The sequence below is a fragment of the Bos mutus genome, chromosome 7 (genome assembly GCF_027580195.1).
Source record: "Bos mutus isolate GX-2022 chromosome 7, NWIPB_WYAK_1.1, whole genome shotgun sequence".
NCBI lineage: Eukaryota > Metazoa > Chordata > Mammalia > Artiodactyla > Bovidae > Bos > Bos mutus.
In genome coordinates this window covers 26,881,741-26,909,685 of record NC_091623.1, presented here as the reverse complement: position 1 = coordinate 26,909,685, position 27,945 = coordinate 26,881,741, and the positions used below count along the sequence as shown (strand labels likewise).

At 42.0% G+C, this 27,945-nt stretch overlaps 1 long non-coding RNA gene across 1 annotated transcript in view; it reads right to left on the bottom strand.

Moving 5' to 3' along the window:
* LOC138988609 (uncharacterized) overlaps window positions 1–27,945 on the bottom strand; it is a 565,076-nt gene that overhangs the window by 272,449 nt on the left and 264,682 nt on the right. The window contains exon 7 of the long non-coding RNA XR_011464881.1: window positions 7,952–8,154. This is a non-coding gene — a long non-coding RNA (uncharacterized lncRNA). The remainder of the gene's footprint in view (window positions 1–7,951; window positions 8,155–27,945) is intronic.

Here is a 27,945-nt window from a genome sequence, read left to right as displayed (position 1 = left end):
GAATATTCAGGACTGATCTCCTTTAGGATGAACTGGTTGGATCTCTTTGCAGTCCAAGGGACTCTCAAGAGTCTTCTCCAACACCACAGTTCAAAAGCATCAATTCTTCAGTCCTCGGCTTTCTTTATACTCCAACTCTCACATCCATACATGACTACTGGAAAAAACATATTGGGTTTCTCCAAATGGTCATTAGGAGTGAAGAACCCTACTGTGTGACTGGGTTCACAGGTGACGTGAGAGGAGACAGAGTTGGCGTACTGCAGTTGAAGAAGGTAAGTGTGAGACCCTGGGGGTGACTTCCCTGGAATGAAGAAAGGGGCCAGACGAGGTAGCAAGCTGTGCAAGAGGCTGAAAGCCATGCAGCTTCTTGAAGACGGCAGGCTCTCTAGGGAAGTGGCGGGTAGCTGTGAGCAGTCCTGAGTTCCCCAGCCACAAGAACCTGGCCACCTTGCCTGCACTGGGCAGGGTAGAGTGTGGGAGTAGGCGTGGGGAACAGAGCCTCCAGCCTTACCAGGGACCATTCTGCCCAGATAATAAATGACCCTGATAAGCTGGAGGGGGAAGATATCTCTCTCTGAATTTTCTGGGCTGGGCCATCCTCCAAGGAGGCCTGACCATCCCTAAAGAGAAGGCACTGTGTTAATGACTCCTAACACCACTCTTAAGGGACAATTTGGAGCTTGATTTTTTTTTTTTAATAGTGCAATATGACCATTCTTGCACCTGAGCATCATGGAGAAACTTCATCCCCAACACAACGCTATTTTCTTGACAAAGCAGACAGAAAGTTTGCTCAAAGTGAGGAGAACATGGAATACATGTTGAATGAAGGGTCTGAGCCACATAAAATCAGTTTTTAAATCTTTAGACTCATGGGATCAAAGAATGCTGATATTGGAAGAGATCTGCTGAACTCAGTCTAGGTTCTGCTGCATCTCCTGCAGAATATTTTATATATTCTATATAAATATTTATAATATTTGATTTAAATATAAATTAAATATTATTAAATATTTAGATTTATATATAAATATAATATTATAAATATTTAGAATATTTATAATATTTTACCAATGAGAATATAGAGTTCAGAGAGGCTAAGGATTCTATCTAAGGCCACCCAGCATCACAGCGCTTCAGCCGGTTTAGTCTCATCCATTCTATCCTCAGAGCAGCCGCCCCTTCCAGCACCCACCTCCTGGCACCAACATGCTGCTTGTGCCCCTTCGCCCACCATGGTCCCCCTGCATGAAGCTGCCCTGACCTCAGGGCTCACCACGCAAAGTGACACCAGCTTGGGCTGTCCGGCTGCCTTCCCACAGCTGCCCTCCAGCCTCAGGACAGAGGTATCTCAGCTTTGGACCTGGTTTCTGGCCCCACCTGACAGCCCTGGCCAGCCCCCGCCAGTCTCAGCTGCATGCTGCACAGAAAGACAGCAAGGTGACCACCACATCGCCAGGCTGAGTCCTCGGCCTCATGTGGCTTTCACTTCACACCAGAGGCAACAGAGGCCTCTGAGCAGCGCCAGGACTTGCCCACACACCTAGGGAGCCTTAAATCAATAGGAAAAGCCCGCTCATTCTGGCTTTTCTCTTTCCAAGCTTCTTTTCCAAACAGGCAGCTCCTCAACGGACTATGTAGAGGACAGCAGGAGCTGCCCTGGGTTAAACTCCCCACCGAGAACACACTGTCCAGGTCACCCTAACTCAGGCCCATGCTGAGTCCTGGGAGAGCTAGCAGGGCCAGAGGAGCCTCCAGCTAACTGGGTCGCGCTCCACGCTGAGAGAGGACTGGGGAAAGCAGCACTCTGCGTTCAGCTGCTGCGATATGAATGGAATCAAGGAAAGGCAAGGAAAGAAGCTAGAAAAAGACTAGGGCTTCCCCCAATAAAATTGGCACCCCAAGCCCTGGGTCCTTCAGGAGAGAAAGGCCAAACAACAAGAACCAAAGCAGAAATCTACACTGTGAGCGCTGGTGGCCAAAAGGAAGCCCAGCGGCTGAAGCTCAAGGCACAGATGGGGCCCGAGCCTGGAGACCGAGCTAGGTGGGAGGGGAGAAAGGCTGGGCAGGACTGGCATGGACCCAAGTGAGTTTGCTGTGTGAGGCAAGACAGCTTGTTGGGTTTTTTTTTTGATTACCCTCTCCCTATTGGAAGCTAGAAATAAAACCACTCCAGTGCTGTCATTCCTAGAGACTCCCTGCCATTGCTCCATCCCCAGGCGGGACCTACACCTTGGTATCTAGGATCTCCACTACCAGGGTATCTCACGGGAGAGTCAACATGCTCTGTATGCAAAATGATTTTAAGGGTACACAACAATTTTCATTTTAATAGTTACAACATCTATCAGTTCAGTTCAGTCGCTCAGTCGTGTCCAACTCTTTGCGACCCCATGGACTGCAGCACGCCAGGCCTCCCTGTTCATCACCAACTCCCGGAGTTTACTCAAATTCATGCCCATTGAGTCGGTGATGCCATCCAACCATTTCATCCTCTGTCAGCCCCTTCTGCTCCCGCCTTCAATCTTTCCCAGCATCAGGATCTTTCCCAAGGAGTCAGTTCTTCGCATCAGGTAGCCAAAGTATTGGAGTTTCAGCTTCAGCATCAGTCCTTCCAATGAATATTCAGGACTGATTTCCTTTAGGATGGATTGGTTGGATCTCCTTTCAGTCCATTAATTATAACAATCAACACTAAATTTTCAGTTTATGAGCGGGAAAGTTATTCAAAAGGAAAAAAGTCTGAGTCAACTCAGACAGCATTATTCTGACCAAAAAAAAAAAATGAAGGTGATATACAACAGCCCTGAATCTGGGAAACACTGCCTAGGACCTTCCCAAGCAGGGACCAATGTTAGCTACAGTCTGCTGTGTAAGAGTGCCAGAGAAATGCAAGGTTGGAAACAGCATAAAATAATACATGGTGTGAATTCGCCCACTCAGTGTGGACACCCCGGAGGTTTGTTTTTGTTGTGTGTGCTTGTGGGGGGCTCTTTATTGATCTCTTGTTTAACTTTCCAGAGAGTAACATTTTATTTTCCCATATTACAGTTGGGGGACTCTGGGGCCTCCTTCGTCCCAAATCCCTTAACAGAACCAGTGACAGAAGAGCCGTGAAGGGCTTCTGGTTCCAAAGGCCTCCCTCCTTCAAGAGGAATAGCGAAGTATGAGGAGTAACTGTTCCATCTTTTTCCAACGACATGTTGAATGCCAAACAGGGAGGCCACGTTAATTTTCACTTGTGACATAAGACAAACATTGGCCCATGAATGGTTATACCCCTGCCTTTCCTTGTCATCTCTTCATTATTTAAGGGTGGAAAAGCAAAACCAGTTAGACAAGGATTAGTCCGTAGTAACCTCCGCATCATAAAGTCTTCCAAATCAGTGAGATTTATGTCTACATACCCACCAGGCGGAGATAGTAACTCAGTTCAGTGCTGGGATAAAGTTGAAATGTATCAAATGTTGAATGTTGTCAAGGAAATAATTTCCTTAAACTCTGACCTTTGTTTTAGCTGGTTTCTTTCAAGAGAAGATAAATAAAAGCAAGAAGAGCTAAAGCTATATTAGTGCTGATGAATGTGCAGAAATAAGGAAAATTGGCTACAATAGAGCACAAGTTGGTTGATCCAGCTGAGAAATAAAAACATGAATAATTTGATTTTTTGGCTAAAAGAACTGAATTTTTTTCAACAAATTGACCAAGTTCTTTACTGCTTTTGGTGTAGACTCTGCCTGCATTTCCTAGTTTGAATGTGGAAGATCCCACAAAACTCCCCGTCTGTCAATTTTTCCTCCCTCCTCCTCCAGTTTGGTTTTACGAGGCTCTGCCTGTAGAAAAGGGAAAGAGTTGTTGTTTTAGTCACCAAGTCATGTCTGACTCTGTGCAACCCCATGGACTGTACCCTGAAGGCTCCTCTGTCCACGGGACTCTCCAGGCAAGAATACTGGAGTGGGTTGCCATGCCCTCCTCCAGGGGATCTTCCCGACCCAGGGGTCAAACCCACATTTCCTGCATTGGCAGGTGGATTCTTTACCACTGAGCCACCTGGGAAGCCCGAGGGAAGGAGAATGAGAGATATAACCTGACACTCAAAGAAAGAGAAGAGAAATAAAGTAGAGAAAATAGAACAGAACTTGAGCCTCTCTCCAACTTATGACTGAAAGTTTTCTGTTCTATTCCTGCGTCTGCCTGGCGCTCAGTTTTACCACATGTAAATAAAGTAGTAGGACCCTTAGTCACGAATTCTTAATCTAGAATTCACAGATTCTGTAAGAGCGACATGTGATGTGTGTGAAGTCGCTCAGTCATGTCCAACTCTGTGCGACCCCATGGACTATAGCCCACCAGCCTCCTCAGTCCATGGGATTTTCCAGGCATCAATATAAATGTTCTTAAAACAAGGACAAAATATAGTGAATATACAATTTACTTTCTAAGGGTTGAGAAGAATCTATAGTTTTTATCTGAATAAAAACTGTTAACAACCACTGTCCTGGATGATTTATATGGTCACTTTCTGATCTTGTATCTTATTACTGCAACAGGCAGAGAATCAGAGGAAGCGGTTAACAGCCATGGGTCAGAACGACAGAAAACACAGAAGGCAGAGAAGTTATTGTTTTCCTTCTACCACCAATCCTGAGCACCTAAGGGTGCTTGTTCACCTTTCCCCAAAGTCACTCCAGGGTCTACATATCCATAAGTCATGGGCTATCTCCTCAAAAGAAAGGAATCTTGTGTGCAGAATACAAAGTATACTAGTTTTATGTCAATAATTCATAAAAGAATTCTTGGACCTTCACAAACTAGATTTGCACAATTCCTAACACATATTATTTTCATTAGTTTTGACAGAGAAGAAAATCCTCATGACAGCTTCAAGTGAAACTCCAGAATGACTCAAGCCACCATGCTGATGGTTGGGGCTTCTTCTAAACAGTTTTGATAACTGTTTAAAACAACAGGAGTCAGTAATCTGAATGGGAATTGAGGAGGACAGGGGTGGGAAGAAGCAATAATAAAATACCGTAATTAAAAAAAAAAAAAGATACCGCAATTAAAAACCCCAAACTGGCACAATTGTCTAAAAAAAATGAAGCCCCTTGGAGATACCCCACAGTCACTCTGTCCTTAATAAGCTAATGAGAAAGCTAGCTGGCATCACCCCTCCCCCACTTCCTGTTGGCACAGAGCATAACTGGGAGGAAGCCAGCGGACGCATCTCTTTTGTGTCCACCTCTGAGGGCCCAGCTAACACTCACCAGACACAGAGGGAAAAGATGTCCTAGGGTGAACCATATAAACTACTATTTTTGTAAAAAGACACTGGTCAAACATTGGCAATGTCATACGGCTCAACCTAGTATGCAGAATAATTCCAAAGAGGACATTCTAGCCAATTTGGCATTAGCAAGGTGCTCCTGACTCATCTTTCATTGGCAAAAATAATTGAGACTCTGGAGAAAAAGACAAGAGATGGTTAACTCACTGTGAAATCAAGTCAGTCCATCCTCAATGATCATGACAATGTTTAAAAAGAAATGTTCAAACACCAAGACATCTCTGAAGCCAGCTCAGAAATAGTTATGTGTCTTATAGTATTCAATTGAACAAACCTCTGTGAAGAAACTTTTGTACAAAGCACAGGCTGCTAACTATATAACCACTTGGGATTAATCTTAGAGGAAGGGAGAAAGAAACCCTTCCATGAACGGGGAAGAGCTAATACCTCAGGAATTATTTGCTAACAAAGAAAGGTTTCTGGATTATCACCATCATCTTCAAAATTATTAGATTTTTTAAAAAGTAATCTTTTGTGCATATAATCACAATAGTCATCGGTCTGGATATATTAATATCATAATTCCCAATTATAGTATCAATATCAACCCCAATATCAATATCAATTCCCAATTGCTGGATATTTAGGTTATTTCTAATCTTCTTGTATTTACTAATTTTTCTGTAAATAATACTCTTATATATTTAAAAGAGTACGATTTGGCAAAGGCTATTTTATGTCAAGGAAGTTTGACAACTACTAGAGTTTAAATGTTAAAGTTTAAAATTTTCTATGAGTTTAGGAGTGGATGGAAGAAACATTCAGGTCAGCTGCTCAGCTTCCCACAAGGACAGAGTCTAGTGGTTCCTCTCGAGTCAATTTCAACCAAGGCTGTGAGACTAAGGACGGTCCTTATCCCCACAAACCCAAGGGAAACTCTGATTTCACCAGCTTGATTACATTTTTATTTAAATTATTTTTCAATTCAAAGTTCCCAGGTTTTCCTAGAGAATATACCAATTTAAAAGATCATTTCCCCTAATAAGAACCTACTGATATCACAGGGAACCCTATTCAACACTCTGTGATGACCTGTATGAGAACAGAGTCCAGAAAAAGAGTGGATAATGTGTATGTATTACTGACTCACTTTGCTCTACAGCAGAAGCAAACACAACATTGTAAATCAACTATAAACCAAAGAAAAAATTCATCAGAATAAAAAAGAAAAATTAAGACAAAATGTAAGCATATTGAAGCCACTGAAAGCAATTGGTTATAACTAGAGTAATGGGTAGAGACAGGAATTTGGGTAAGGATGGTATTTAACATATTTTTTAGTATTACGTGATGGAGGTTCCAGTATGCCATACTTGTAACTTGAATTTACCTTGAATAAGCTAGCAATCTAATCAGCAATTTATGTTTTACCAATGGCCTGGCAGGGTACAGTCCACGGGGTTGCAAAGAGTCAGACATGACTGAGCACACACAATGTTTTGATATAATTATTTTCAGTAGTGTTGATAACAGGGTTAAGAATTAATACTAGGTACATTATAAAAATGAGGAAACAAACAATGTGAATAGAGTTTCTCAAAAAAGCAAAACTTTTAGTGTGGCAGCTTTAAGTAATTTGTCTCTGACTTCAAATCTAAAATTCTTTCAACGAAATATCTTGCATTTAACAGGTACTCAATTACTGTATTATGAGCTGGTATTTTACTAACAGCAAGAACCAAATAATTCAAGAGACCCAAAAATAAATAAATAAAAAAGATCATTTTTCTAACAGCTAACTTAAAGCATTGGGTATCTTTTTTTCCAGTTTTACCGATATATATAACTGACTCATAGCATTGTATAAGTGTATGGCATACAACATAATGATTTTACATATATATATTTAAAAATCCATAACCTCACATAGGTATAATTTTTTTCCTGTATGAGAACTTTTAAGATCTACTCCCTTAGCACCTTTCAAATATACAATATATTACTGTTAGCTATAGTCACCATGCTGTATATTTCCAGAACTTCTCCATCTTACAACTAAAAGTTTGTACCTTTTGATCACCTTCATTCACTTCCCTCAACCACTACTCCCTGCCTCTGGCAACCAGCAATCTACTCTTTGTATTTATAAGTTTGATGTTTTAGATTATACGTATAAGTGAGATGATACAGTATTTGTCTTCCTGTGACTTATTTCAGTCAGCCTAATGTCCTCCAAGTGTGAGGTGATACCTCACTGTGGTCTTGATTTGCATTTCCCTAACGATTAGTACCTTTTCATTTATCTGTTAGCCATCCGTGTGTCTTTTTTTAAAAAACTGTCTATTCAGTTTTTCTGCCCACTTTTTTAATTGGGGTGTTGGGGTTTTTTGTTCTTGTTACCGAGTTGGATGAGTTCCTTGTATATTCACATATCTTTTATATATATTTATATATTTTAGATGTGAACCCTTGTCAGATATAAAAGTTGCAAATATTTTCTCCCATGCTGTGGGTTGCCTTTTCATTTTGTTGATGGTTTTTATTGCTGCGCAGAAGCTTTTTAGTGTCGCGTAGCTGAAATGGTTTGATCATGACAATAACCATTAAAGCCTTGTTAGGAGGAGAAAATTTCAGGAGCATGGACAGCAGACCTGAACTTACCGTGCTAGTGTTACTGGTTATTGGGCGTCCAAAGACGGGTATCAAAGACAGACTTCGACTTCATCATTTCTAAATATGGGCACGTAGGGAAACTGGGCAGTGGAGCCTAGATTCTCGAGGGGTCACCAGTAATATTTACAACCTCTGCCAGCAGGAGCAGGGCTCTTCTCCAAAGAAGGCCCATTCGTTTGTTCAGCATTATCCTGAGGGAGCCAGAAAGGGACAGTTTATTAGAGTTTAACAGTTTCATAGGTTAAACCCTCTAATAAGAGCAAGCTTTGTGGTTGAGTCAAAATATTAAAACAGATAATATGCTGACAAGCATACAATTTTTAAATTCACAGCTTATACTGATTTAAAAGTACACACACTGTCGCATTGTTTTCTGAGCATTTCTTTCCCTAATGCAATAGTGAAGCCAACTGCAGCCCCACATATACATATGCATGTACATGTACATATACACATGCATATGCATATATCCATATCCATATACATATGCATGTACATGTACATATACACATGCATATGCATATATCCATATCCATATATACAGTCCCCACTAGAGCCTCAGTAACAGTGAATCCACAGGTATTAATAATAATGATAGTAATAGCATACAGTAAGTATTAATTATTTCATAATAAACTACTATAATAATACAAGACCAGCTAGAATTCTATACTGAGAAATAAAATTTAAGATATGATTCTTGCCATGTGGGTTAGAGAAAAAGAACTCATAAAATAATTTTAAAAGTTACCAAATGAGCTATCAATGGGACTTAGAGCAATAATTCCTAAAATGTATAATAGAGCCAATGAACAATATAGGAGGGAGAGAAATTCAAATGGGGGCTGGAGGAGTCAAGAAGCATTGATGAGGTAGAGCGTTAACTGACGGCTTCATGCTGAGTTTCATTTTTCCATGGCGAGAGAGGAAATGAAGGGGTTACCAAGTGGAAAGCCAAGGCAAGCAAAAATGAAAAAGCAGGAAATGGCATCTTTGGAAGTTAGTGAGTACAGATCAGTTTGGCTGGAATAAAGGGCCAGATTTTTTCTGAAAGTAGGTAAGACATAACTCTAGTCATAAGTCAGAGTTAGAGGCGATGTAACTTTTGTCCCAGCAATGGGTTAGTACCAAATACACAGTTTTGTAAAGCAGTTCAGCTCACATCCACAAAGGGAAATAATACTAAGTTCACTCATGTTTCTAATCTGCAAAGACAAATGAAAAAGATAACTCCATTCAGCACATTTAAGACTCATCTGGGCCTCCTGGGGTATTCCCTTTGGTCTCATAGCTTGGTATTGGTCTGACAGAGCTGACAGATGCTTTGAGTGTTTCACATTTTTCAGAAAAGTAGTTAGAAATAATAGCTGGGATCATATGAATAAATCTTCAGTAGTCAATGAAAAGACTTTGGGAAACCCCAAAGCACAAGAACAGAAGACAGAAAGAGAACAGACAAAAGTTGGGCAATTCTAAGCAAAGCCGCTCACTTCCTCATTTCTGAACCAGCTGTACTGCTGTTAGACATCTGGGCTGATCAGTGCCATCTGGTGAAGGAAGTAGGATGGCAGTAAAGCAGAAAAACCATCATCAAAGCAACTAGGATCTATATGTCACTTATAAATCATCAAACACTTTCAAAACACATGATGTGATTTAAAACTCGCAAAACTGGTGAGGTCAATGGGATGGTTCTTATCCCCGTTCTAGAGATATGGATGCTGTCAGTGCCCGTGTACATAACCATCCTAAGTTATTCCCAGAGTTATTCATTAGCCTGCTCTTCCAACTTCTGGTCCAGTGGTTTCTTTGACTACAGAATTGTTTTCCTCTACCTTAGAGGAACAAAACAGCTAAAAGAATGAATATAAAGAGAACTTTGTCTTTTATTTTGGCTAATCAAAGATGTTCTTAAGTGTCTTGAAGACTTCATTACTGATTCTAAAAAATACATTCCCAGCCTAATAGCTGACTCATTAGAAAAGACCCTGATGCTGGGAAAGATTGAAGACAGAAGGAGAAGGGGGACGACAGAGGATGAGATGGTTGGATGGCATCACAGACTGAATGGACATGAGTTTGAGGAAGCTCTGGGAGATGGTGATGGACAGGGAGGCCTGGCGTGCTGCAGTCCATGGGGTCACAAAGAGTCAGACACAACTGAGTGACTGAACAACAACAACAGCAAACCTAATATCCTGCCAAATTTAGGCCAGTGTGTGTGTGTGTGTGTGGGGGGGGGATCACCATGCCTTTTTTAAAAGGGAGAGAATTCACACTTACAGGCACTCTTTATACATAATGGATTAACTAACATCTCCCCTATACAAAGAATGACACTAGTCATCCTTAGGAGAGCTGACAAAACTGTTTCTCAACTATTTCTGTTGTTCTATGGTTTGGATGAGGATCCTGGCAGTACACTTATTTTTGAAGAGGAATCCTTGGCGGCCAGAAGGAAGTATCGCACTTTGACCTGCCTATGTGCTATGGAGGATTTTACAATATGATGGTAATGATAACAACTGTCATTTATTGAGAATTTATTACACGCCAAGGACTAGCATACATGCCGTCCACATATCTCATTTCATCTTCAGAAGAAAACTGGGAAGCAGGTGTTATTACCATCTTACGGATAACAAATTTGAAGCTCAGAGAAGTCAATTAACCTTGCCCAAAGTTACACATGGAACAAGGGGCAGAAGTGAAATTTAAGCTGAGATCAATTTTACTCCAAAGCCATCCCCTGGCCCCTTACACTACACTGCATCGGAAGGTACATTCTCCCATTCTCACTGCATGACTTGATTGCTTCTCCTCCAGCCCACCCTCAACCATTGCAGAGAAAGAGCAGACTTGCAAGCAAGCTAACAAAAACAAATGGCTGGGCAACGAGCTGGTCCCTGACATCTGAATCAATGTCGAAACTAAAAATAAGTACAAAGTCATGAATAATACAAGAGTGGAACCTGAAGGAATCTCAAGAGATTATAGACTCATTCACTCCAATAATCTCCACTGGGAACCTACCATGTGCCCCATAATGCACTAGAAGCGAAAGACGGAAAAAAGAAAAGTCATCCTTCCTGCCTCTGAGGACTTACATCTAAAAGGAAATGCAGGCACACAAACGGTTGCCATACAGCTAATAAATATGTACAAATTAAAGAGGGGGCTCAAAGATGAGAACGATCCACTCTGTTTGGGGTCCCAGTCCCAGTCTGGATGCTTGAACTGGGTCTGGAAGTATGAGTATGAGTCTGACAGATAAAACTTTGTGGGAATGATACTCCGAGAAAAGAGGAAGAAAAGATTCAAAGGGATGGGATATAAAATCACACAGGAGTTTTGGGGACACGTGAGTAGTTCAACCTGGCTAAAGTGTTGGCATAGAAATAGAAGACCAGTGAGGCTTGTCATGGAAAGCTTTGTAAGCAAGCCAACCAATGGGAGATGAGATGCCGCAAGAGAGACTATTGCAATAGATCAGGAAAGAAAGGATGAGGATCTGGGCTGAGGCAGCAGGACCAGAAGAAACCAGTTAAGGAAGAAAAGTAATACGGAAGCCAAATCAAGAGAAGTGAACTTAATGACTGATCAGAAGAAGGGGTCTGCCAGGTGATAGGGAGAGGGGAACAGTTGGAAGGAGGACACTCAGGTTCTGAGTTTGGGTCGGATGAGTGAATGGGTAAGGCAGGAAAAAGGTGAGGAATTCAATGGAGAGTAATTTTAAATAGTGGTATCCATAGAATCTCTTTCAGTGTCCAATCTTTTTGCCTTTTCATATTACTCATGGGGTTCTCAAGGCAAGAATACTGACATGGTTTGCCATTCCCTTCTCCAATGGACCACATTTTTTAAGAACTCTCCACCATGACCATGTCCATCTTGGGTGGCCCTACACGACATGGTTCACACTTTCATTGAATTAGAAAAGGCTGCCTCCTGAGAAATATGTATGCAGGTCAAGAAGCAACAGTTAGAACCCGACATGGAATAACGGACTGGTTCCAAATTGGGAAAGGTGTACACCAAGGCTGTATATTGTCACCCTGCTTATTTAACTTATATGCAGAGCACATCATGAGAAATGCTGGGCTGGAGGAAGCACAAGCTGGAATCAAGATTGCCAGGAGAAATATCAGTAACCTCAGATATGCAGATGACACCACCCTTATGGCAGAAAGCGAAGAGGAACTAAAGAGTCTCTTGATGAACGTGAAAGAGGAGCATAAAAAAAGGTGGCTTTAAACATTCAAAAAACGAAGATATGGAGCAGAAGCTGGCAACCCACTCCAGTATACTTGCCTGGAGAATTTCATCGACAGAGGAGCCTGGCGGGCTACAGTGCATGGGGTTGCAAAGAGTCGGACACGACTGAGCGACTAACTACAGCATTGTCTCTACCCTTGAGTAGCATGTGTCTCTATGAGAAATAGGAAGGCTTGGCTTACGATACACTTTCATATTTAAGGAGATAAAGATAAATGTATGAATGAACCCATTTTACTGAAATAACTGATATTTCTGAAACATCATGTGTCATGTGTCTTTAACCAGCCAACACTCACACTTAATCGACTTATTTTTTTATTTGCCTGTTGGGTGAGGAGGACAGTGTAACTACACAACCTTCCCAGATGAATCCCAGTTCTTCCCTCTGATTCCTCCTTAGAGAGGCTTCAGGAACAATTCAGTGATTTTCTCGAGGTTGAATTGCAGCCACAACAAAACAAAACACACAGCTAAATTAAGCTAAATGATAACAATACCTTCAGAGAAGGAATCTCATTTTTAATCTTACAAAAGATTGTATGAAGATTCCCTGTCAAGTAAAGTGACTAGAATTTTAATGGTTGAAATAAGTGTGTGTCAGTACAGATACAGGTAAGTTCCACAAGTGTCACCATTGACTTTGTCCCAGTATAAGGACTAATGACTAATATCGTTTGCCAGGGTATTTTGAGATTCCTTCCTTTTATTTTTTTAAGCAACATGTGATAGTATTACCTCATGTTAAGAAATATACTGTACAGAAAGACATAAAAATATTCATGTATTCACTCTGAACCCTTCTTGGGGTCTTACAATGATTACATGCCTAGTTTTGTATGGCCATTGTAGGCCATGTCATTTCTGTTGTGTTAATCGATGGCATTATTGTGAAGGCCCCTCTTCATGGTGTTTCATGTCTTGTCTAAGAAGTCTTCAGCAAGCTCTGGGTTCTTAAATCTCTGATACACGTTGAGTTACTTTTTGAATTAACCGTGTGCAGTTTACGTAGTGGGTTTTTCTTGTTTTGCCTAAGGATGTTCAGTTGTTCTGGCACCATTTGAATAGTTGAAGACTATCCTACCTCTATTAAACTGAACTTAGTTGAAATAAAATCTGTTGGACATATTGATTTTTGGTCTGTTTCTGAGTTCTTTATGTTATCCTATTGATCTGTGTATTTAAACCTGTGCTAATACCACATTCAGAGAAGGCGATGGCACCCCACTCCAGTATTCTTGCCTGGAAAATCCCATGGACGGAAGGGCCTGGTAGGCTGCAGTCCATGGGGTCGCGAAGAGTTGGACAAGACTGAGCGACTTCACTTTCACTTTTTACTTTCATGCATTGGAGAAGGCAATGGCAACGCACTCCAGTGTTCTTGCCTGGAGAATCTCAGGGACAGGGGAGCCTGGTGGGCTGCCGTCTATGGGGTCGCACAGAGTCAGACACGACTGAAGCAACTTAACAGCAGCAGCAGCAATACCACATTATCTTGAATACTGTAGCTATCATTAAACCTTAAAATTGGATAAAGTGCTTGTATTTTCTTAATAGTTTTTAAAATTGATTTACCTTCCCTTGTCAATTTTTCCTTTGGTTTTCTGTATAAGTTTTAACATGTGCTTGTCTATAAATTAAAAACATCTTGGGGGATTTTTATAAGAAAAAAAAAAAAAAAAGATCTTGGTATCTGGTCCGATCACTTCATGGCAAATAGATTGGGAAACAATGGAAACAGTGACAGACTTTATTTTCTTGGGCTCCAAAATCACAGCAGATTATTATTGTAGCCATGAAATTAAAAGATGCTTGCTCTTTGGAAGAAAAGCTATGACAAACCTAGACAGCATATTAAAAAGTTGAGACATTACTTTGCTGACAAAGGTCCATATATTCAAAGCTATGGTTTTTCCAGCTGTCATGTATGGATGTGAGAGTTGGACCATAAAGAAAGCTGAGTGCTGAAGAATTGATGCTTTTGAACTGTGGTGTTGGAGAAGACTCTTGAGAGTCCCTTGGACTGCAAGGAGGTCAAACCAGTCCATCCTAAAGGAAACTAGTCCTGAATATTTGTTGGAAGGACTGATGCTGAAGCTGAAACTCCAATACTTTGGCCCCCTGATGCGAAGAACTGACTGATTGGAAAAGATCTTGATGCTGGGAAAGATTGAAGGCAGAAGGAGAAGGGGCCGACAGAGGATGAGATGGTTGGATGGTATCACCGACGCTAGGGACATGAGTTTGAGTAGGCTCCAGGAGTTGGTGATGGACAGGGAGGCCTGCCATGCTGTAGTCCATGGTGTTGCAGAGTCAGACACGACTGAACAACTGAACGGAGAGGATCTCTGGTGAACGTTCTGCAGTGTGTAGACACATGGAGAGACTCATGTAGTCCATTGGTCCAATGGTCACTCATGTAGACCATTCAGTTAGATCCTTGAATCCCCAGCCAAAATAAAATCTGTCCATTTATGGTATCCAGGTGACCCATTTTTCTCATCATGAAAAATACTGGCATTTTGAATTTACATTATCCTTCCGTCTAAGATTTTGGAGCTGACTTTTCCCACAACTGCAGATAAACATGCACAGGAATTCTCTAACTCCTTTCCTTTCCATAGGTTTGTTTTTTTCATAGCGATTCTCATGTTCAGTTCTAATTCCTGCCAATCAAGCATTCCTAATGCAAATACCCAAGGAACTGTATGGAATGATGACCAACTTTTACATAAGGACCTGTTTACTCTTGTCACTTCACAGAAGTTAAATGGCACCAGGGCCAAAGGGTGGGGTTAACAGTAATGTACCCGATCATGAAGGAAAAAAATGAGTTCTCAAGTAACACACATTAAGAGACTATCTTTATATATAAAAACTTGACTTAAAAATTGTTTTTAAATGTTTAATTGGCATCAGGCCCTCAGGGTGCAGTGTTACAGTAAAAACCCAAGAACACAGACATGTTTACTCTCCTATAATTGCCTTGAATTGTAAATAAAGGATTACTGCAAGGTAATATGAGGGAGGAAATTCCTTCTTTGTTAAAGATTTAAGAGTGCAGGTAGGGTGGAAATGAACTGATAAGTCTCACGTGTATCTGAATAAGCAAGAAAGGTGTGCAAGAGAGAATTGTTAAAGGACATTCTAATTATGATTAGGATAAAGGCCCGTTCAGCAAAGCAGTCTCATCTGGCTTCTAGTGATATCAGTCTGCATAATGGAAATAATAAGTTAAGGTCATGAGATTGTTGGAGTCTCTTGTGAATATTAGACTTATTTCCTCAGTGAGTCAGAGTTAGAATGTCAGAGAGATCAATTCATGTGAATACAATTAATAAGGTAATTAAGAAGTAGAGACAGCTGAAGAGGATATTGCCTGATAATTAATAACCAGCTGGAAAGGATGAGGATCCTAGGAAACAGTGAATTAAATAAAGATTGGCATGGAGAATTTCCATCAATAAGATATGGGCTATTGTTTAAGCCAGCTGGGGTTAGTATCTGCTGCCATCTGCTTAAAAAAATAAAACTCAGATTAAGCAGGGCTTCTTGGAATTTTATGGCTTATAATTTTATGTCCAATAATTTTACATTCTAGAGAGCCCAAAGAAAGGGGGCCAGAAACAAGGAGAGGGAAAGGGGGGCACAATGTCCTACATGAAAATAGCACCTGGCCTAGAGTGAGGGTCTGGGTTCTCCTCTCATCTCTGCTAGAGATTAGCTGAACAATCTGAAACAAAGTACTTCACATTCAGGTCTCCACTTCATTAGCCAAACAGGGTGACTGAACTCTATGACCTCGACAATTTCTTGCAGCTCTGAAATTTGAATTATAAACACAGCTCCTTAACAACGACAGCCACAAAAAGCTGAAATATGAACAGTCAGGCCAGAACCGGGGTGGTATTGTTGGCTGAGGGTGTTGAATAGGCACCAAGAGGTACTGAAGACCCAGATTTTAAAGAAAAAGGAAAAAATTTGAAAAGGAAAATATAAAAATAGTCCCATTTTCTTAAGTCATGTGTTTGAAAACAAACATAAGAAATAAAGTGTGGGACTGTGGTTTATTTCTCTTTGCAACTCCTGATACTCGTAAGCAGATAATTTACTGCTGTAAGGGGTCTAGCTATCAACAAAATGCCCCTTGTTATAAAAAATAACATAAAGCATTCACCTCAAAGTTCAAGCCGCTCTGTGACAGGTTCTCTGGAAACCAAAGCTTAAAAATCCAGGAACTTTTTAAACTACAGAGTCTTTGCTAACCAGATACTCCTTGGTTAGGTGACCCTTTGAAGATGGGTATAAAACATCTCTTGAATGCAGAGAAAGCAAGAAAACAGACAGCTGCTTGTCTGCCTGGACCACGGTATATCTCCCATGCGTGAGTGCTAAGTCCCTTGTTATCCCCCAGGCTGGAGACTGCCACACATGTGGGGAGATGGGAAGAAATCAAACATCTCAATAACAGACCCCTCCCCAGGGTCTTCAATAGCTTGCTCTTGTCAGAAAGCTCAATAGCTTCAATGTTTGCTCTTCTCAGAAAGCACCCAGGCGCCAGTAAAACTTGGTAAGGATGAGTAGGAAGGTCAGTTTTCTTAGGGGAAATGAGTCACTTTGCAGATGGCAACAGGCACCTTGCAAAGCACGTGTATGCAAAGAAGGGCCCAGGTTAGGGTTGAGAGGGATGAGGGACAGGCTGTGAGGTGGGGGAAGCTGACTGTTCACACCCATGCAAATGACCATGGGAGTTTTGGGTACCATCTGTCAAGGCTGCCTCCTCTCCCAGGCTGCCCACACAGCCTGCCTGCCTGTATAGCACCCTCAAGGTCAACCAGGGGCCTCTCAAATATGCCACTGAAGAATCCTAACCCAACTCCAAAGTCCTACTTGCATCTTTCTTTTCCAAGCAGAGCACTGGGGCATGCTTTGCGTGGTGATGTACATTCCAAGAGCAGACACCCAAATAAACCAGGGCAGAAAAGTCCCCTCTGACTTCCTTCTAAGGGGCCTGCACTCCAGAGGGGAGCCCTTTCTTTCAGGTCCCCAAGCAACGTAAAGGTCATTTTGGCAGTTTATTTGGAGAGGTGAGACATCATATCATTGCAGCACACAGAAATAATTATAATCGACCTGAAGTCACTGAGAAAAGCAGCCAAGATAAATGTAGCTAAATTCAGTCAGCAGGACATCTCTATCTCATGCGTAGATTTTTCTTTATGCTCAAGTGCTTGATGTTGTGGAGAGAATAGTTAAGTTGGGGGTTTGGATCTAGGTTGTAGTTCAAGCCATTAGCCAGTTGCACGAGCTGGGCAATTCACCTCCTTGGGATTCACTTCTCTTACCTGTAAAGCGAGGACACTGTGATCTTTAAAATTCCTTCAGTGTCAATTAATGGCCCAAATAATCTTGGACTGTGATTTTAAGAGGGCTGGAGGGCTGGATGTCCCAGCCTGGTCAGGAATTTCAAAACAAGCACACAGTCTGGGCAGTCTCTGCAAATTACCCCCCAGAGTGACATTCTGAGCATAAGAAAGGAACAAGGCTAATGTGTAAGAACTTATAATACTGTTTCATTAGCTTGCAGATGCTAACGTAGTCGGCTGTTATCTACTGAAGCCATAGGCATTGGACATTTTTGATTGTCTCCTCTGGGATGAGGTGGGTGGTAAGGGATAAAGGATACTACTAACAGGAGAGCCCCCACCCCAAAAAAGGATGATCTGGCCGCAAATGCACGAATTCTGAGGTGGGGCTCTGTGTATATATTCTGGGCAGGTAGCTTAGCTGGGAGACTGGGGGGTAAGCTGGAGAGGCAGGTTGTGACCTCTCTCCTCAACCAAGTTGTGACCATGTGGGGATGAGGGCCTCCTGTTGCCAAGCCTTCCAGTTCCTCCAACCTCATAAATCTAGACTTTTGCTGAACTCATCTGGCTTTCAATACTGACGATGACTAATTCAGTTCTTTCAAAATACCAGAACTCCACAATACCAGGGCTCCAAAATCACTGCGGATGGTGACTGCGGCCATGAAACTAAAAGACGCTTGCTCCTTGGAAGAAAAGCTATGACCAACTTAGACAGCATGTTAAAAAGCAGAGACGTTACTTTGTCAACAAAGGTTGGTCTAGTCAAAGCTGTGGTTTTTCCAGCAGTCATGTATGGATGTGAGAGTTGGACTATAAAGAAAGTTGAGCACTGAAGAATTGATGCTTTTGCACTGTGGTGTTGGAGAAGATTCTTAGGAGTCCCTTGGACTGCAAGGAGACCCAACCAGTCCATCCTAAAGGAAATCAGTTCTGAATATTCATTGGAAGGACTGATGCTGAAGCTGAAACTCCAACACTTTGGCCACCTGATGTGAAGAACTGACTCATTGTAAAAGACCCTGATGCTGGGAAAGATTCAAGGTGGGAGGAGAAGGAGATGACAGAAAATGAGATGGTTGGATGGCATCACCAACTCAATGGACATGAGTTTGAGTAAACTCCAAGAGTTGGTCATGGACAGGAGGCCTGGTGTGCTGCAGTCCATGGGGTGGCAAAGAGTCAGACACGACTGAGCAACTGAACTGAACTGAACTGAAAATACCAGACTTCCCTAAGCAGGGGAAAGGGGAGATCAGGCTCAGGCTGCAGGCTGCTAGTTTTGCCACCCTCTCATCTTACATGGCAAAAACTAACTTGCAGCATTCCCTTGCCTTAAAGAAAAAGTGTTCAAAAGAAATGCAGCCATCTGAGCCATTGTACAATACTACAAGATCGGTTTAGACAGGAGGGGGGTGACGATCTAATTGCATAACTAGGAGAAACACACAGCACATGACGGGGAGCTGCAATGGAATGCTCTGCAATGGATGCTGTGGCTTGCTCGGGAGGAAAGGTACAGGCTAACCCTTCCTGCTTCACCAGGACTTGAAACCTGAAGACTCCAGAAGCTTTTTCAGCAGGATGAGCCCCAAAGGATCTCTGACACATCTAGTACAGAAGAAAGGTGTGGACACCTCTTCATACCTGAGAAGGCTCTTCATCTGTATTATAAATCAAAACCCACTAGGCTGGCCACAGGCGTTACCCTGCATGTGAGGGGAACTTCATCTGGCTTTCTCCAGCTTCAGTCATCTGACTCTGATACCAGATATTTGCACTCTGGAGCACCTAACATTTCCTTTCTTGAGTGACTTAACACTGATGCAGTGATTCACTTTTCTAGCACATAATGTCATCTGATAAGTTATGGAACCCAAAGGTGACAGCTGTTTGCTAACAGCACTGCATGGATGGTAACACTGTACTATTTTTTTAAAAAAACACTTTAAGCAGCTCTCATGTTGTTGTCACATCTGCTGGGACTGTGATACACAGAACATCCTGTGACGACAGTAGGTGTGGTCTTATTATACCCATTTCACAGATAGACTAGCCAAACTTTGATCCCTGTAACACCCTCTAGGGCAGGTAGTGGGGCATGGGCTCTGGAGTCAGGTTTAAACCCTGACATTGACTCACATCAGCTGTACAAGCCTGCACAAATCACTTTATTTCCCTGTGCCTCAAATTTCCATATTTGAAAAATAAGAATAGTAGTATCATACTCTACCTCAGAGTTGTCATGAGAATTAAATGAGTTGATAAACATGTAAAGCACTTAGGGAATGGCCTGGGACAAAGTAAGCACTATAGTGTTAGCTGTTACTACCATCATTTTCCAGATGAAGCGACCGAAGCACAGAGTGACCCAGGTGATCTGAGTACAGGGTTTGCAATCATTTCACTGTGGCTCAATGAAGACACCAGGAAACAAGGTGCTGAATGATATGTCAGTCATTCATCACACAAGGATATGGAATCCAGGAGTCTTGACTCCAGGTCTAGCATCTTTCCACCTCACCCTGTAGCCCTTGGGTATCACAGCATGTGGGAGAGAACAGGTGATGAAAGTGAAAATATGTGGACCACACAGCAGCTGGTCCCCTCTCACTGTGAACAGAGCTGAGTGTCTTGATGGACTGATGTCCCAGAAAGGCACAGCCCTCTACAGCCAAGACCAGTAGGAGGAGGAGGAGAGTCCATCAGTCCAGAAGCGCAGCTCCCTGTAAACTCATCAAGCTATTACCACTGTTAGCTTGGATACGTGTGTTCTGACATGAGCAAAGAAGGGCTCATCCCCCACAGGGAGTTCTTTCAGTTCAGCCCAACATACTAAGTACGTTTTAAGTCAGAATAATTGCCCACTCCTGCCCTGAGGAGTTTCAAAGACACAGTGACTTGCTAGATGTCCTGAAATTGATCACTTCATCATCAAACAAGCCAGCCAGGGGAACAAACGCTTTGGCAGGAAGACTAACAGGCAAAAAAAAAAAAAAAAAAGAATCATCTTATGGTTACTAATGTTTTTGCTGCTATGACTAAAGATTGCTGTGATTTTTTTTTTTTTTTTTTTGAGTTCAGATGCCTGGATATTTTACTGCTGAAAATGTCAAGCCACTGAGCTATTGTGATGATAACTGACCATGCCATGAGTGCATTTCAGGACTGTTTTTCTGTTGTTATGTGGTCAGCATTATAGATTCAGAATAAATTTGAGCGACTGCTGATCTGCCTTCCAACACGCAGCATGACTGGCTCTGAAGCAAGCATTAGCTCTGCAGGCTATAAATGTACATCATGAATGATGCCAGAGTACGGATATTACCAAACCTCTCTGCGTGCTTTCTATGTGCTCTTTGTTCCCTGACAAAACTCTTTAAGGCGCTCTCCCCAAAGGGGCCCACCTCAGCTGACCCAGGAATTCACTCCACCTATTAAGTTAATATAGCAACCTGCCCAGTCAAAGCTTCCCGAGTGCTGCTGCGTGCAATGGAGCGACGGGATGTGATGGTTTTTAGAAGTGGCTAATTTAAAACGCTTTGCACTTCCTTGGAAGAGGGTTTCATGTAATAGGACTAAATAATTATTATAATCATCGTCATACATATTCATTAAATAAGATCATTTTTTCAAGTACATACAGAATAAAGTATCCTAGATTTTAATTGTAAAATAGGATGGCATTTTTCTAATGCAGTGCTCCTCAGTTAAAGTAAACCAGTGGTTTTTCAGAACAGCTGAATGTGTGAAAAGTTTACCTGGCAATGCCCAACTGGGCAAGTCTCTCCGTGTGTGTGTGTGTGTGTGTGACCATCTGTGTGTGTGTGTGTGTGTGTGTGTGTGTGTGTCTTCAGTTGCTTCAGTCGTGTCCGACTCTTTGTGACCGCATGAACTGTAGCCCACCAGGCTCCTCTGTCCATGGGATTCTCCAGGCAATAATACTGGAGTGGGTTGCCATGCTCTCCTCCAGGGGATCTTCCCAACCCAGAGATCGAACCCCCACCTCTTACATCTCCTTCATTGGCAGGCGGGTCCTCTACCACCAGCCCCACCTGGGAAGCCCCAAGCTTTTCCCTAGGCATCTAGTATTCAGGGCCCTTAATGACTCAAACTTAGTCCCTCCCTTGGTACCAAGAACATAGCTAGGTAATCTTTTGAGACCACCCAAGTTTGGGTACTTCCCATTCAACCATATGTAAAACAGAGACCTTATGTGTAATAGAAAAAGCAACCTTACTTAAAAGAGCCTAAGTAAAACTAGAAACAGATTTACTTGACAATTCAATTAGACACATATCACATACATATTACAGCATCTATAACCCAGGTATGGTCTTATTTCCTCTCTAATTCCTCTCTCCTCACTTATTTCCTCTCTCCTCTTCTGGCCCTGGGTGGCTTGGATGGGAGCGTGAGTTCCCTTCTTGCATCATTCGCCTTTGGGATTCCCATTACACCTTCCATGGGGAATTCTCACACTCTCTCTGCATTTTCTCAGCCTTCCCGTCTACCTGCAGAAAGTTTCCTGGAGACAGCAAGTGCAGCTGTAGGTGATTTCAGCTGGAGTCTTGCTACTCCCTGCACACTGATGCTCGGCTTTCTCTCATACTGACAGTTCTGCTCCCCTGCTGTGCTCTTCTCTGCATCTCATCCCAGGTTTGTACATGTTCTTGTTGTTAACAAGAAAACTGTTAGCTTGGGTTAGCTCTCAGACATGTTTTAGCTGGAGACATATTCTCAGCTGGACTGCAGAAGGTCTCTGGACCTCTGGGGAGTTGGGGACAACAGAAAGACAGAGAAGATATCACTCTGGACTCCTAGCTATGACTCAGTTTTGAGCTCTAGCACATGTAATGCTATAGGTTAAGATTCTACTGCAAGTATGATTTCCTTGGCAAACAAGCAAACGGAGAGGTTTGAATACTCAGTGATCAAAGGCACTCCTTTCTTAACTACGTCACTCCCGGGTCAGGAAACTTACTATGTATGTTCACTGTTCTGATTATCTACTGCTGGGTGACAAAAGCTTCTAAGATGCAGCAGCTTAAAAAGACGCCCTATTGTCAAATCTCCAGGTGTCATGGGTCAGAAATTCAGACAAGATTCAACTGGGTGATTCTTTTGTTCCAAGTGCCATTGAAGGATTCGGTTGGTGACATTCAACTCTCAGGGTCTGGAGGGTCCACAACAGCTCACTCATGTTACTTGATAGGGATGGCAAGAAGGGTGAGCTTAGCGGGGTCTGTCAACGAAAGTTTCCACTCAAGGCCTCTCTAGGATGGCAGTGTCAGAGAAGATGGACTTCTTGTATAAACTCTCAGCTCCCAGAAGAGGATTCTAAGAGACAGGAAGTAGAAACCAAGTAGAGACAAGTAGGGTCTAAGCTCAGAAACCGAAACAGTGTTATTTCTATTATTCTATTAGTTAAAGCTGCCTGCCTTCAAAAGGAAGGCAATAGGCCTCTCCTCTCAATGAGAAAAGTAGCATGGAATATGTGGACTTCTCTAGTCTACTGTAGAGGCAGACCTTTACATGACCCAAAAGGCCACAGGGTCAGTGACTCCACTCATTTCTGATCTCAGTTCTCTTTCTGGTCTTGCATCCTAAACTGGCTAAGATGATCAGTCCAACTACATTTTCTTTACTGGCAAACCTGGGTCAATAATAGCATTGTCCACCATGTATTTCGGAACTTCCAAGAGCACTATTTCCTACAATTCATTACACTGTGTAAAGAGATTTGTGTTGGCTAGGGTTGACAGATAGTATACAGGACACCTAATTAGATTTAAATTTCAGATAAACAGGAAACTGCTTTTCAGTATAAGTATGTTCCAAATATTGCATGGGATATACTCATACTAAACAATTGTTTGTTGAGTCCCAAGGCCTAACATTTTGCTGATGTGGCTAAAGCAATTACATACATATCATAATCTGATAATGGAGACAGGAATCAAAGAATTCTTTTAATGCTTTGATTTTTCTTTCCTATTAGAAGAGGTTTATAACTACATTGATTAGATGAGGCTGAGAGGAATCTCATTCTAACTGAAATCAATCGCATCTTAGAACTACCATTTTGCCAAAGTATTGATATATATGAATGGCTTTTACTCAGCAAAAATATCTGTTGAGCAGATGCTTCTATCATTCCTTTTCTAAGCTTAAGAAAATCTCTGCATTTAAAAAACCTTCACTGCAAATTTAAAGAGTCAGTCAAAAATTATTTATTGAGTGTGTATTATGCGTTAAGCCCACGAAAATTAACACGTGGTTCTTGCCTGAAAGGAGTTCAGAGTCTAGGAGAGATACAGAAATGTTAACAAATAACCACAAGGCAATGTGATAAGTCTTCAAACAAAACAAGCTCAAAGTTCAGTGGATGTGGCTAACAGGACTCAGGGGATTTGGCATCATAGAGGAGGTGACATTTTATCTGATCTTGAAAGGCAAGTAGGATTTTGCAGGCAGAGAAGGAGAACAAAAACATTTAAACAGTGTGCAGGTGTGTGGGGGCAAGGGGCAGACGGGAAGCAAAGGACCCGCCATGCTGATGTAACCGAGAAGGTTCTGATCTAATCAAATCTGGAAAGAAAGGACCAGAGTTCTATTCACTCCATCTCACGCATATCACAATTGCATAGGAAGGGTGAGGGGGACCTCTATCCAAGTCAAAACTTAGTATTAGTTGAGGAAGAGAAATAAGAGCAAGTGAACACAGGGCCGAACAAATAACCAAAATAAAGACGAGAGGAAAGGTGCGCAACTCCTACAGGAATGAACGGTAAAGTGCTGTTGTAGCTCCAGCAACTTTTATTTCATTCTCCTCTCACTGTGGCAAGAGCCAATTTTCTATGTGAGGCTAGCTTGGAGAGCAGCAGAAAAGAATTGGCTGCTTTTCCATTTTGGAGATGATGAGCAGAAATATTCCCCTGGTAGGCATTTCCCTGATACACTATGTGGAAAAAAAAAAAGGAGCAAAAAGCTTCTAGTGATTCTGTTATAAATCCTCTGATACAAGGATCCAAAACTGGCTAGAAAGTAAAGACACTGTGCCTGCTGAGCCTATTAATATGTATGCTTGGGTACTGAATCGCTGTAACGTATGATTAGTGATAGCCCAGAGGTGCAGCACTGGTAGGAGAAGACGGTGAACAGCCAAAGTCCAAGGCTAACAGAATCTGTCTTTCTGATGTCTGACATGCCTTCAATTATTTAGTGTGTAATTCAAAACCTATCTTATAAACTTAACTGAGAAAACTTGAAAGACACAATGAGATACCATTGCACACCTATTACAATGGCTCAAATTAAAAAACGCTGCTGCTAACTGCTGCTAAGTCGCTTCAGTCGTGTCCGACTCTGTGCGATCCCAGAGACGGCAGCCCACCAGGCTCCTCCATCCCTGGGATTCTCCAGGCAAGAACACTGGAGTGGGTTGCCATTTCCTTCTCCAATGCATGAAAGTGAAAAGTGAAAGTGAAGTCGACACCATGGACTGCAGCCTACCAGGCTCCTCTGTTCTTGGGATTTTCCAGGCAAGAGTACTGGAGTGGGGTGCCCTTAAATACTAAAAGCTAAAATGAACCAGATGTCCATCAACTGGTAAGTAAATAAATTATGTTATCAGTTGATACATAGCAATTTAGAAAAAAGGTCTAAAGATACATAAAACAATATGAATGAGTCTCAAAAGCATTATGCTAATAGCAAAAAAAAGTCAGACTCAGGTAACTAGATATGGGGCTCCCCTGGTGGTTCAGTGGATAAGAATCTGCCTGCCAAACTTGGGGACCTGGGGTCAATTCCTGGTCCAGGAAGATTCCACATGTTGCGTAGCAACTAAGGCCCGTGTGCCACAACTACTGAGCCTGTGTGCTGCAAATACTGAAGCTCACACGCCTAGAGCCTGTGCTCTGCAACAAGAGAGCCGCCTAAATGAGAAGCCCATGCACCGCAATGAACAGAGGCCCTGTTCACTGCAACTAGAAAAAGTGAAAGCGAAGTTGCTCAGTCGCGTCCAAACTCTTTGCGACCCCATGGACTGTAGCCTACCAGGCTCCTCAGTCCATGGAATGTTCCAGGCAAGAGTACTGAAGTGGGTTGCCATTTCCTTCTCCAGGGGATCTTCCCAACCCAGGGATTGAAGCTAGGTCTCTCGCATTACAGGCAGATGCTTGCTCTACCATCTGAGCCACCAAGGAAGTCTCTAGAGAAAACCTACCAAAGTGACAAAGATCTAGACAATTTAAATAATCTTAAAAAAAATTTAAAAAGACAGTACACAGTGAATGACTCAATTTATGTGACATTCTAGAAGAGGAAAAGACTAGAAAAAAATCAGATCAGTGGTTGCTGATATAGAGCTGGAGGTGAGGGAAGGGAATTTACTATAAAGGATCGTGAGGAATTATCCTTTATCTTGATTTTGGTTGTAGTTACATGGTTGCATACCAGCTTTCCTGGTGGCTCAATGGTAAAGAATCTGCCTGCGAGACATGGGTTCTATTTCTGGGTCGGGAAGATCCCCTGGAGAAGGAAATAGCAACCCACTCCAGTATTCTTGCCTGGAGAATTCCATAGACAGAGGAGCTGGTGGGTTACAGTCCATTGGGTAGCAAAGAGTCAAACACAGCTCAGCAACTAAGCATGCACATGATTGCATAAGTTTGTCAAAATTCCTCAAACTTTACACCTAAAAAAAATGTGAATTTTTACCATCTGTAATAAACAACAACCAAACTAATTTGTATATCTAAAAGAAACAAACAACAAAAAAACTTTGGGAGTTGACGGAGGCATTATCTTGAATTTTTGTTTGACTATTTCCAGCTCCGAAGGCTTTTGATCTTTAGTCTTTTATTGACCATTAGTTGTATCCTATAATTCTTATCCAACATTCAAGTAGACATGAATGTCTCTTAGTGAAATTTAGATAATTTTGAGAGAATTAAGCCCTACTGGCTATGGTACCCACTGTATGTAATGAACAAACTTCCCTCCAATGCATCTTTGAAGGGACAGAGGATATAGTCATTTACATCATTTTCTGTTTTATGGTTAAGAGGAGGAACTCCAACTGAACCTATAGCTTAGAGGGATTAAAACAGCAAAAAAGGGACTACTTGAGGATATTCATACAGTGGTAGCCTGAGTAAGTCATGTATTTTAAGCACGTCTTCATTTCATGAAGTAGTTCGGAGTACCATAGAGGGGAAACATGGAAAGAATTATTTTACTACTGTTTCTCTGCACCAGTCCTTTTGCTTACTTAGTAAGAGCATTGACAAAAACAAGTCTCAAGCACAAAATCCAAACTAATTCACCAGGGCAGCCAACCTGTCGCTTCCAAAACAGGTTTCTTATCTCCTCTGTTTTGTTAGTTCCTGAGGTGTTCCTCCAGTGCACTGGGCCATGCTTCTTTTATAAATAGCTAATCTAAATCCATAAAATGCTCATCAAAGGAGCAGAAAAAAACTAATCAGTATTGACAAATACAATGAAGGAGTAACCTTTAGACTAATATCCTCTGGCAACATCTGAGGCCGGTCAGGAGGCATCTGGCACTAAGTTTACAACCATGTACTCATCAAATGAGAGGCAGGGAGAAAATTAACCTTAAAATCCCTGTAGCACGGAAGTTATAAAGCAGAATCTTATTGAGGCAAAATTTTGACTTGTGGTGCTGTGGATGCGTTTGTGAGCTGCTGGTTATAAATATTACTTTACATCATTTATCATTTATATTACACTGGTCTTCCACCCAGTGACTTCCCTGTCAGACGGTAAAGTGTCTGCCTGCAATGTGGGAGACCCTGGTTCGATCCCTGGGTCAGGAAGATACTCTGGAGAAGGAAATGGCAACCCACTCCAGTTTTCTTGCCTGGAAAAATCCCATGGATGGAGGAGCCTGACGAGCTACAGTCCATGGGGTCACAAAGAGTCAGACAGGACTGAGCGGCTTCACTTTCACTTTCTTTTTCCACCCAGTGACTCTGGTAGTAGGGCTCTTATGAGTTGTGCAAGCTCCAACAGAGCAGAAGGCAATGTGTGGTGGAGCAGGCAAGAGGGTCACAGCCAACATGAGGCATGGAACACAATTTTACCAAAGAGTAGAACATTTTGATGTCTCCTAGCACTGCGATTTGCTCTCCCAATCATTTCAATTAGCTACTGGAAGCCACCACCTCAAAGTGAATTTGCTAGAATATTTCAGTCTTTTTACCCTGCCTTCTCTTTTGGTGCCCTGTTGATTTTGATCCCAGGTACTGAATCAATTAACAAATGAATAGGCCTTCCTATAAATAGAGAATTTCTCTGCTCTGTCTTTAATCT